This window comes from Arachis ipaensis, chromosome B8 (assembly GCF_059453495.1).
Source record: "Arachis ipaensis isolate K30076 ecotype BB chromosome B8, ASM5945349v1, whole genome shotgun sequence".
NCBI classification, from domain to species: Eukaryota; Viridiplantae; Streptophyta; class Magnoliopsida; order Fabales; family Fabaceae; genus Arachis; species Arachis ipaensis.
The window spans coordinates 103,403,921-103,416,717 of record NC_142443.1 but is presented as its reverse complement, the minus strand read 5'-3'; the positions used below and the strand labels follow the sequence as shown (position 1 = coordinate 103,416,717).

At 37.8% G+C, this 12,797-nt stretch overlaps 1 non-coding gene across 1 annotated transcript; it reads left to right on the top strand.

Annotated features, from left to right (window-relative positions):
• Positions 1 to 7,433: 7,433 nt before the first annotated feature.
• On the top strand, positions 7,434 to 7,541 carry LOC148549068 (small nucleolar RNA R71). The gene has a single exon (XR_015898739.1). It is a non-coding gene; the product is annotated as a small nucleolar RNA R71 (small nucleolar RNA).
• Positions 7,542 to 12,797: the final 5,256 nt, after the last annotated feature.

Genomic DNA, 12,797 nt, shown 5'->3' with positions numbered 1-12,797 from the left:
CTTTCTTCATGTTCTTGTTGTTCTTGTGAGTCTTCAAAGTGTTCTTGAGTCTTCCATGTGTTTTGATCTTAAAATTTTTAAGTTTGGTGTTCCTTGTGTGTCTTTTGTGTGTTTTTCTTTTTCATCATAAAATTCAAAAATAAAAAAAATATCTTCTCTAACTATTTTTGAGCAAATATTTCGAAGTTTTTTCAAAAAAAAATTCAAATTTTTATTTTAAAATCTCTATTTTATCTTATCTTAGTTTTAGAAATTTCAAAATTCAAATTTTTTTTCAAAAAATTCATATCTTTTTCAAAATTTTATCTTATCTTATTTCAAATTTCAAATTTCAACTTCCAAAATTTCAAAATTCAAATTTCAAAATTTAAAATTCAAAATCTAATTTTCAAATTTAAAAATCAAATCTTTTCAAAATTTAAATCTTTTACAGATCCTTATCTTATATTGTTGACTTTTTCGAAAATTCAAAATTCAATTTTCAAATTTCAACTTTTAAATTTCAATTTTCAAAATTTTTTATTTCAAATTTCAAATTTCAAAACTTTTTAATTTAAATTCCTTATCTTCTCTTACCTAGCTTATCTTATCTTTTCTAATCTCAAATCTTAAAATCAAATCTTTTTTATATCTTTTCTTTTTTTATTTTATTTTATTTTATTACAAGTATCTTTAATTTTAAGACATATCTTTTTCAAAACTTCCTAACCAATTTCTCTCTCTTCATTTTTTTCGAAAATCCTCACCCACATCTTTTTCAAATCTTTTTAATTAATTAATTTAGTTTTCAATTTTCTTTTATTTCTTTTTTTCGAAATTATAGTCAATTTTTCATTTATTTTATTTTATCTTATTTTAATTTCGGTTTTCAAAAAAAAAACTTGGTGCACGAATTGTAAATCATACTTTTCACAACTTGTACCACTAACCAGCAAGTGCACTGGGTCATCCAAGTAATACCTTACGTGAGTAAGGGTCGAATCCTACGGAGATTGTTGGCTTGAAGCAATCTATGGTTATCTTGTAATTCTTAGCCAGGATATCAATTATAATTATCAGTTTGGATTGCGAAAAATAAAAGAGCATGAATTAAATACTTGTTATGCAGTAATGGAGAATATGTTGGAGTTTTGGAGATGCTTTGTCTTCTGAATCTCTGCTTTCCCCCTGTCTTCTTCTTCACGCACGCAAGGTTCCTCCTATGGCAAGCTGTGTGTTGGTGGATCACCGTTGTCAATGGCTACCATCCGTCCTCTCAGTGAAAATGGTCCAGGTGCGCTGTCACCGCACGGCTAATCATCTGTCGGTTCTCACTCATGCTGGAATAGGATCCATTGATCCTTTTACGTCTGTCACTACGCCCAACCCTTGTGAGTTTGAAGCTCATCACAGTCATTCAATCCCTGAATCCTACTCGGAATACCACAGACAAAGTTTAGACTTTCCGGATTCTCACGAATGCTGCCAATGGATTCTAGCTTATACCACGAAGATTCTTATTAAAGAATCCAAGAGATACTCATTCAATCGAAGGTAGAACGGAGGTGGTTGTCAGGCACACATTCATAGGTTGAGAATGGTGATGAGTGTCACAGATCATCACATCCATCATATTGAAGTACGAATGAACATCTTAGATAGAAACAAGCGTGTTTGAATAGAAAACAGAAATAATTGCATTAATTCATCGAGACACAGCAGAGCTCCTCACCCCCAACAATGGAGTTTAGAGACTCATGCCGTCAAAGAGTACAAAGCTCAGATCTAAAAATGTCATGAGATGCAAAATAAATCTCTAAAAGTTGTTTAAATACTAAACTAGTAACCTAGGTTTACAGAAAATGAGTAAACAAAGATAGATAGTGCAGAGATCCACTTCTGGGGCCCACTTGGTGTGTGCTGGGGCTGAGACTTGATCTTTACACGTGACTAGGCTGTTTCTAGAGTGAAATGCTAGGTTATAACCTGTTTCTAGCGTTTAACTCCAACTTGTAGCCTGTTTCTGGCGTTTAATGCCAGAATACAACATGGAACTGATGTTGAACGCCAGTTTACGTCATCTATCCTTGAGCAAAGTATGGACTATTATTTATTGCTGAAAATCCCTGTATGTCTACTTTCCAACGCAATTGAGAGTGCGCCAATTGGAATCCTGTAGCTCCAAAAAATCCATTCCGAGTGCAGGGAGGTCAGAATCCAACAACATCAGCAGTCCTTTTTCAGCCTGAATCAGATGTTTGCTCAACTCCCTCAATTTCAGCCAGAAAATACCTGAAATTATAGAAAAACACACAAACTCATAGTAAAGTCCAGAAATGTAATTTTTATTTAAAAACTAATAAAATATAATAAAAAGTGACTAAAACATATTAAAAACTACATGAAATTACCCCCAAAAAGCGTATAAAATATCCGCTCATCACAACACCAAACTTAAACTGTTGCTTGTCCCCAAGCAACTAGACAAATAAAATAGGATAAAAAGAAATCGAGAAGCAATAATATCTCAGAGTTTTAAGTGAAGCTCAGATTCTAATTAGATGAGCGGGACTAGTAGCTTTTTGTTTCCGAACAGTTTTGGTATCTCACTTTATCCTTTGAAATTCAGAATGATTGGCGTCCATAGGAACTCAGAATTCAGATAGTATTATTGATTCTCCTAGTTTAGTATGTTGATTCTTGAACACAGCTACTTTATGAGTCTTGGCCATGGCCCTAAGCACTTTGTTTTCCAGTATTACCACCGGATATATAAATGCCACAGACACATAACTGGGTGAACCTTTTTAGATTGTGACTTAGCTTTGCTAAAGTCCCCAATTAGAGGTGTCCAGAGTTCTTAAGCACACTCTGTTTTTGCTTTGGACCTCGACTTTAATCGCTCATTCTCAAGTTTTCACTAGACACCTTCACGCCACAAGCACATGGTTAGGGACAACATAGTTTAGTCGCTTAGCCCAGGATTTTATTCCTTTTAGACCCTCCTATCCATTAATGCTCAAAGCCTTTGATCCTTTTTACCCTTGCCTTTTGGTTTTAAGGACTACTTCTACTGCTCCTTCTTCTTCTTTTTTTTTGCTGCATTTTCTTGCTTCAAGAATCACTTTCGTGATTTTTTAGATCATCAATAACATTTCTCTTGTTCATCATTCTTTCAGGAGCCAACAATTTTAACATTCATAAAATTCAATATAAAAAACATGCACTGTTCAGGCATTCATTCAGAAGACAAAAAGCATTGCCACCACATATAGATAATTAGAATTTTCCTTATTAAGAACTCGAAAAAATATTGACTCGTTATTCTAAAAATCTACTATTTTATTCATATTTGATGATGATGAGAAAAATAAATTATAGCTTAATTGGAGATAAAATCAAAATAGAGATACTAATTACTACTACTCATATATAACTTCTAAGGTAAATTTCTAATAAGAACAATTATCACAGAGTTAAGGCTAAGATTAGAACTCAACAACCTTGAATTTGGGAGGTGGATGCCTCTTTAGTCTGTGGAGTGCTTGGCCTTTCAAGAGATAGCTTCTGGCGCTTCAATTCCTTCAGTTGATCCATAGCTTCTTGCAACTTGGTGACAGATGCTTCTAGGCGCTCCCAGTATTCAATTTGAGGGATTTTCGGGAGGAACCCCTGTGCTCTCCTCTTGATGGGTTCGTCCTGCACTTGTTGTCCTTCCATAGACTTTTTGGTGATTGGTAGCTCAACTGGGATGTACTCATCTACTCCTATTTTTATCCCAACATCTTTACATAACAGAGAGACCAAGCTTGGATAAGATAATCTGGCATCTTTGGAGTTCTTGTTTGCAATCTTGTAAAGCTCACAAGCAATCAGCTGATGAACTTCCACTTCTTTTTCCAGCATAATGCAATGAATCATCACTGCTCTTCTGATGGTGACCTCAGAGCGGTTGCTAGTGGGCAATATAGAGTGCCCCGAACCAACTCAAAAGAGGAGATCAAAAGAAATTACTATAGACCTTAATAAGGAATAGAAAACTTGGTGCTTTTGAGCTCCTCTATGTCTCTTCCTTGCCTTTGTTGCTCCTCCCTCATAGCTCTTTGATCTTCTCTAATCTCATGGAGAATGATGGAGTGCTCTTGATGTTCCACCCTTAGTTGTCCCATGTTGGAACTTAATTCTCCTAAGGAGGTGTTGATTTGCTCCCAAGAGATTTGTGGAGGAAGGTGCATCCCTTGAGGCATCTCAGGGATTTCATGGTGGGGGATTTCCTCATGCTCTTGTTGAGGTCCATGATCTCTTATTTGCTCCATCCTTTTCTTAGTGATGGGCTTGTCCTCTTCAATGAGGATGTCTCCCTCTATGTCAATTCCAACCGAATTGCAGAGGTGGCATATGAGGTGAGGAAAGGCTAACCTTGCCCAAGTGGAGGACTTGTTAACCACCTTATAAAGTTCTTGATGTATAATCTCATGAACTTCCACCTCCTCTCCAATCATGGTACTATGGATCATGATGGCCCGGTCTATAGTAATTTCAGACCAGTTACTAATAGGAATGTTGAGCATTGAATGAACTCTAGCCATCTCCTAGCCACTGGTTTGAGGTCATGCCTTCTTAATTGAACCGGCTTGCCTCTTGAGTCAATTTTTCATTGAGCTCCTTCCTCACATATGTCTATGAGGACTTGGTCCAACCTTTGATCAAAGTTGACCCTTCTTGTGTAGGGGCGTGCGTTCTCTTCCATTATTGGCAAGTTGAACGCTAGCCTTACATTTTCCGGACTGAAGTCTAAGTATTTCCCCCGAACCATGGTGAGCCAATGCTTTGGATTCGGGTTCACACTTTGATCATGGTTCCTAGTGATCCATGCGTTTGCATAGAACTCTTGGACCATTAAGATCCCGACTTGTTGAATGGGTTTGTGAGAACTTCCCAACCTCTTCTTTGGATCTCATGTCGGATCTCCAGATACTCATTCTTTTTGAGCTTGAAAGGAACCTCAGGGATCACTTTCTTCTTAGCCACAACTTCATAGAAGTGGTCTTGATGGACCTTTGAGATGAATCTCTCTATCTCCCATGACTTAGAGGTGGAAGCAATTGCCTTCCCTTTCCTCTTTCTAGAGGTTTCTCTGGCCTTAGGTGCCATAAATGGTTATAGAAAAACAAAAAGCTATGCTTTTACCACACCAAACTTAAAATGTTTGCTCATCCCCGAGCGAAACAAGAAAGAAAGAAGGAAAAGGAGAAAAAATGGAGGAGATGGAGGTGTGTGAATGGTTTGAATTTGAGTGGGTGGGTGTAGGTGGGTTGTATGATGGTTTTGGAGGAGTAATAGAGGTGATTGGTGGAGGTTATTTTGGGGAAGAGTGTTATGGAAAGGTGTGAAGAAGAGAGAAGAAGTGGTGGGGATCCTGTGGGGTCCACAGATCCAATGGGGCCAAGGACTTAACATCCCTGCTCTAATTAGGCGTGTAAAATGCCCTTGCTGTGCAATCCTGGCGTTTAACGCCAGATTGCTGCTTGTTTCTGGCGTTAAACGCCAGACTGCTCTCCTCCAGGTTGTGCTATTTTTCATTCTATTTTTCATTTTGTTTTTTATTTTTCAGTAGTTTTTGTGACTTCACATGATCATCAACCTAAAGAAAGCATAAAATAACAATAAAAAATAAATAAATATAATTAGATAACATTGAGTTGCCTCTCAACAAGCGCTTCTTTAATGTCAATAGCTTGACAGTGAGCTCTCATGGAGCCTCACAGATGTGCAGAGCATTGTTGGGATCTCTCAACACCAAACTTAGAGTTTGAATATGGGGGTTCAACACCAAACTTAGAGTTTGGTTGTGGCCTCCCAACACCAAACTTAGAGTTTGACTGTGGGGGCTTTGGTTGACTCTGCAGTGAGAGAAGCATTTCATGCTTCCTCTCCATGGTTACAGAAGGAGATCCTTGAGTTTTAAACACAAGGTTGTCCTCATTCAGTTGAAGGACCAACTCTCCTCTGTCCACATCAATCACAGCTCTTGCTGTGGCTAGGAAGGGTCTTCCAAGGATGATGAATTCATCCTCATCCTTCCCAGTATTTAGGATTATGAAATCAACAGGGATGTAAAGGCCTTCAACCTTTACTAGCACATCCTCTACTAGTCCATAAGCCTGTTTTCTTGAGTTGTCTGCCATCTCTAATGAGATTCTGGCAGCTTGCACCTCAAAGATCCCAAGTTTCTCCATTACAGAGAGTGGCATTAAGTTTATTCCTGACCCTAGGTCACACAGAGCCTTCTCAAAGGTCATGGTGCCTATGGTACAGGGTATTAAGAATTTTCCAGGATCCTATTTCTTTTGAGGTAATTTCTGCCTATCCAATGCATTCAGTTTATTGTTGAGCAACGGAGGTTCATCTTCCCAAGTCTCATTACCAAATAATTTGGCATTCAGCTTCATGATTGCACCAAGGTACTTAGCAACTTGCTCTTCAGTAATTTCTTCATCCTCTTCAGAGGATGAATACTCATCAGAGCTCATGAAGGGCAGAAGGAGGTTCAATGGAATCTCTATGGTCTCTAGATGAGCCTCAGATTCCTTTGGTTCCTCAAAGAGAAACTCCTTATTGGTCACTGAGCGTCCTAGGAGGTCTTCCTCACTAGGATTTACGTCTTCCTCCTCTTCTTTGGGTTTGGCCATACCAAGTAAGGTAATGGCCTTGCACTCTCTTTTTGGATTCTCTTCTGTATTGATTGGGAGAGTACTAGGAGGGGTTTCAGTGACCCTTTTACTCAGCTGGCCCACTTGTGCCTCCAAATTTCTAATGGAGGACTTTATTTTATTCATGAAACTCACAGTGGCCTTAGATAGATTAGAGACTATATTTGCTAAGTTAGATAGATTCGGCTCAGAATTCTTTGTCTGTTGCTGAGTGGATGATGAAAAAGGTTTGCTATTGCTAAACCTGTTTCTTCCACCATTATTAAAGCCTTGTTGAGGCTTTTGTTGATCCTTCCATGAGAAATTTGGATGATTTCTCCATGAGGGATTATAGGTGTTTCCATTGGGTTCACCCATGTAATTCACCTCTGCTATTGCAGGGTTCTCAGGATCATAAGCTTCTTCTTTAGAAGATGCCTCTTTAGTACTGTTGGATGATTCCTTCAATCCATTCAGACTCTGAGAGATCATATTGACTTGCTAAGTCAATATTTTATTCTGAGCCAATATGGCATTCAGAGTATCAACTTCAAGAACTCTCTTCCTTTGAGGCATCCCATTATTCACAGGATTCCTTTCAGAAGTGTACATGAACTGGTTATTTGCAACCATGTCAATGAGTTCTTGAGCTTCTGCAGGCGTTTTCTTTAGGTGAATGGATCCACCTGCAGAATGGTCCAATGACGTCTTTGATAATTCAGACAGACCATCATAGAATATATCCAGGATGGTCCATTCTGAAAGCATGTCAGAAGGACACTTTTTGGTCAGTTCCTTGTATCTCTCCCAAGCTTCATAGAGGGATTCACCTTCTTTCTGTCTGAAGGTTTGAACATCCACTCTAAGCTTGCTAAGCTTTTGAAGAGGAAAGAACTTGGCTAAGAAAGCCGTGACCAGCTTATCCTAAGAGTTCAGGCTGTCTTTAGGTTGAGAGTCCAACCATATTCTAGCTCTATCTCTTACAGCAAATGGGAAAAGCATAAGCCTGTAGACCTCGGAATCAACCCCATTGGTCTTAACAGTATCACAGATCTGCAAGAATTCAGTTAAGAACTGAAAGGGATCTTCGGATGGAAGTCCATAAAACTTGCAGTTCTGTTGCATCAGAGAAACTAATTGAGGTTTCAGCTCAAAATTGTTTGCTCCAATGGCAGGGATTGAGATGCTTCTTCCATGTAAAGTGGAATTAGGTGCAGTAAAGTCACCAAGCATCTTCCTTGCATTGTTATTATTTTCGGCCATGTCTCCTTCTTTTTCGAAAATTTTTGTCAGATTTTCTCCAGAGAGTTGTGCTTTAGCTTCCCTTAGCTTCCTCTTCAGAGTTCTTTCAGGTTCAGGATCAGCTTCAACAAGAATGTTCTTATCCTTGTTCCTGCTCATATGAAAAAGAAGAAAACAGAAAAGAAGAGGAATCCTCTATGTCACAGTATAGAGATTCCTTTATGTGAGTATAAGAAGAAAAGAAATTCGAACACAGAAAGAGGGAGAGGGTTCAAATTTTTAAGAAGAAGAGAAATGTTAGTGGATAAATAAATAATTAGAAGGAGGTAAGAGAGAAGAATTTTCGAAAATTAAATAAATTAAAATTCGAAAATTAAGAAAGGAAAATTGAATCAAATTAAATTAAATTTAAAACAATTAGTTAACTTAAAAAGGAATTTTGAAAAAGAGGAAGGTGATTTTCGAAAATTAGAGAGAGAATTAGTTAGGTAGTTTTGAAAATGATATGATTGAAACAAAAAGATAGGATTAGTTTGAAAAAGATTTGAAAATCAATTTTAAAAAGATAGGAAGTTAGAAAAGATTTTGAAATTGATTTTTTTAAAAGATGTGATTGAAACTTATTTTGAAAAAGATTTGAAAAAAGAAATTTAAAAAGATTTGATTTTGAAACTAAAGTTGATTACTTGACTAACAAGAAACTAAAAAGATATGAGTCTAGAGTTTAAAGATTGAAGCTTTCTTACTAGGCAAGTAACAAACTTAAAAATTTTGAATCAATCACATTAATTGTTAGCATTAATTTCGAAAATATGAAATAAAAATAAGAAAAAGATTTTGAAAATAATTTTGAAAGGTTCGAAATTATGAAAGAAGAAAAAAATTGAAAAAGATTTTATTTTTGAAAAAGATTTGAAAAAGATAAAATTTTTAAATTGAAAATTTGATTTGACTCATAAGAAACAACTAGATTTTAAAATTTTTTGAAAAAGTCAACTCAAATTTTCGAATTTGATGAGAAGAAAAAGGGAAAGATATTTTTTATTTTTGAATTTTTAATGATGAAAGAGAAAAACATCAAAAAGACTCAAAACATGAAAATTATGAATCAAAACAAGAAAAATGTTCAAGAACACTTTGAATGTCAAGATGAACACCAAGAACACTTTGAAGATCAAGATGAACATCAAGACTTATTTTTGAAAATTTTTAAGAAAAGAAAAACATGCAAGATACCAAACTTAAAAATTTTTATTCTTTAGACACTAATAATTCAAAAATGCATATGAAAAACAAGAAGAAACACCAAACAAGAAATTTTAAAGATCAAACAAGAAGACTTACCAAGAACAACTTGAAGATCATGAAAAACACCATGCATGAGTTTTCGAAGAATGCAAGAAAGAGATAAACATGCAATTGACACCAAACTTAAAAATTGACTCTATACTCAAACAAGAAACACAAAAATATTTTTGATTTTATGATTTTATTAATTTTTTTGTTTCTTTTTCGAAAATTATTTGGAAAAAACGAAAAAGAAGAAATTATATTTTTTTTGTATTGTTTTCGAAAATAAGAAATAAAAAAGCTTAAAAATTAAATAAAATTACCTAATCTGAGCAACAAGATGAACCGTCAGTTGTCCAAACTCGAACAATCCCCTGCAACGGCGCCAAAAACTTGGTGCTTTTGAGCTCCTCTATGTCTTTTCCTTGCCTTTGTTGCTCCTCCCTCATAGCTCTTTGATCTTCTCTAATCTCATGGAGAATGATGGAGTGCTCTTGATGTTCCACCCTTAGTTATCCCATGTTGGAACTTAATTCTCCTAAGGAGGTGTTGATTTGCTCCCAATAGTTTTGTGGAGGAAGGTGCATCCCTTGAGGCATCTCAGGGATTTCATGGTGGGGGATTTCCTCATGATCTTGTTGAGGTCCATGATCTCTTATTTGCTCCATCCTTTTCTTAGTGATGGGCTTGTCCTCTTCAATGAGGATGTCTCCCTCTATGTCAATTCCAACCGAATTGCAGAGGTGGCATATGAGGTGAGGAAAGGCTAACCTTGCCCAAGTGGAGGACTTGTCAGCCACCTTGTAAAGTTCTTGAGGTATAATCTCATGAACTTCCACCTCCTCTCTAATCATGATACTATGGATCATGATGGCCCGGTCTATAGTAAGTTCAGACCGGTTACTAGTAGGAATGATTGAGCGTTGAATGAACTCTAGCCATTCCCTAGCCACTGGTTTGAGGTCATGCTTTCTTAATTGAACCGGCTTGCCTCTTGAGTCAATTTTCCATTGAGCTCCTTCCTCACATATGTCTATGAGGACTTGGTCCAACCTTTGATCAAAGTTGACCCTTCTTGTGTAGGGGCGTGCGTTCTCTTCCATCATTGGCAAGTTGAACGCTAGCCTTACATTTTCTGGACTGAAGTCTAAGTATTTCCACCGAACCATGGTGAGCCAATGCTTTGGATTCGGGTTCACACTTTGATCATGGTTCCTAGTGATCCATGCATTTGCATAGAACTCTTGGACCATTAAGATCCCGACTTGTTGAATGGGGTTGGTGAGAACTTCCCAACCTCTTCTTCGGATCTCATGTCGGATCTCCGGATACTCATTCTTTTTGAGCTTGAAAGGAACCTCAGGGATCACTTTCTTCTTAGCCACAACTTCATAGAAGTGGTCTTGATGGACCTTTGAGATGAATCTCTCCATCTCCCATAACTCAGAGGTGGTAGCCATTGCCTTCCCTTTATTCTTTCTAGAGGTTTCTCTGGCCTTAGGTGCCAAAAATGGTTATGGAAAAACAAAAAGCTATGCTTTTATCATTGACAACTTAGTGCTTAGGAGGAATCTGTGGGGTAAGGAATGATTTGAGTTGGAATGGTGAGGTAGGTGGGGAACCTGTGGGGTCCACAGATCCTGAGGGGTCAAGAACTTAGCATCCCTGCTCCATTGAGGCATGCAAAATGCCCTTAGTGTGCAATCCTGGTGTTTAACGCCAGACTGCTGCTTGTTTCTGGCGTTAAACGCCAGCATTTCCCCTTTCTTGGCGTTGAACGCCAACTTGGTGCTTGTTTCTGGCGTTTAAACGCCAGTAAGCTCTTCCTCTAGGGTGAGCTATTTTTCATTCTGTTTTTTATTTTTCAGTAGTTTTTGTGACTTCACATGATCAACCTACAGAAAACATAAAATAGCAATACAAACTAAATAGATATAGTTAAATAACATTGGGTTGCCTCCCAACAAGCGCTTCTTTATTGTCAATAGCTTGACAGTGAGCTCTCATGGAGCCTCACAGATAATCAGAGCAGGGTTGGGGCCTCTCAACACCAAACTTAGAGTTTGGTTGTGGCCTCCTAACACCAAACTTAGAGTTTGAATGTGGGGGTTTTGTTTGACTCTGTATTGAAAGAAGCTTTTCATGCTTCCTCTCCATGGTTACAGAAGGAGAACCTTGTGTTTTATAGTTTGCAATGTCTACAAACCACAGAGCTTCCTGAATAGCAAACAATTGCTCATCCGGAAAGGTTTCAGAGATCTCAGTAGGAGGGAGGGATGCTCCTGCTACTGGTTCTATCCAAGACAGGTGATCAGCTACTTGATTCTCTGTCTCTTTTCTGTCTCTTATTTCTATATCAAACTCTTGCAGAAGCAGCACCCATCTTATGAGCCTGGGCTTTGAATCCTGCTTTGTGAGTAGATATTTAAGAGCAGCATGGTCAGTGTACACAATTACTTTTGATCCTACTAAGTATGATCTAAACTTGTCAATGGCATAAACCACTACAAGCAGCTCTTTTTCTGTGGTTGTGTAAGTTTTTCTGGGCATCATTTAAAACACGGCTAGCATAATAAATAACATGCAGAAGCTTGTTATGCCTCTGTCCCAATACTGCTCTAATGGCATGGTCACTGGCATCACACATTAGTTCCAAAGGTAATGTCCAATCTGGTGCAGAAATAACTGGTGCTGTGACCAGCTTAGCTTTCAGGGTTTCAAACGCCTGCAGACACTCTGTGTCAAACACAAATGGCGTGTCAACAGCTAGCAGATTGCTCAGAGGTTTTGCGATTTTTGAAAAATCCTTTATAAACCTCCTATAGAATCATGCATGCCCCAGAAAGCTTCTGATTGCCTTAACATTGGTGGGTGGTGGTAATTTTTCAATTACCTCTACCTTAGCTTGATCCACCTCTATTCCCTTGTTCGAAATTTTATGCCCAAGGACAATTCCTTCAGTCACCATAAAGTGACATTTTTCCCAATTTAAAACCAGGTTAGTCTCTTGGCATCTTTTCAGAACAAGTGCTAGATGGTTAAGACAGGAGCTAAATGAGTCTCCAAATACTGAGAAGTCTTCCATGAAGACTTAAAGAAATTTCTCTACCATATCAAAGAAGATAGAGAGCATGCACCTCTGAAAGGTTGCAGGTGCATTGCACAGACCAAAAGGCATTCTTCTATATGCAAATACTCCAGATGGACATGTGAATGCTGTTTTCCCTTGGTCCTGAGGATCTACTGCAATTTGGTTGTAACCTGAATAGCCATCCAAAAAGCAATAGTATTCATGACCTGCTAGTCTTTCTAGCATCTGGTCTATGAATGGTAAAGGGAAGTGATCCTTCTTGGTGGCTGTATTGAGCCTTCTATTGTCAATACACATACGCCACCCTGTAACTGTTCTTGTAGGAACCAGTTCATTTTTTCATTATCAACCACTGTCATACCTCCCTTCTTAGGGACAACATGGACAGGGCTCACCCAAGGGCTATCAGAAATAGGATAAATAATCCCAGCCTCTAGTAACTTAGTGACCTCTTTCTGCACTATCTCCTTCATGGCGGGAGTTAGCCACCTCTGTGGTTGAAC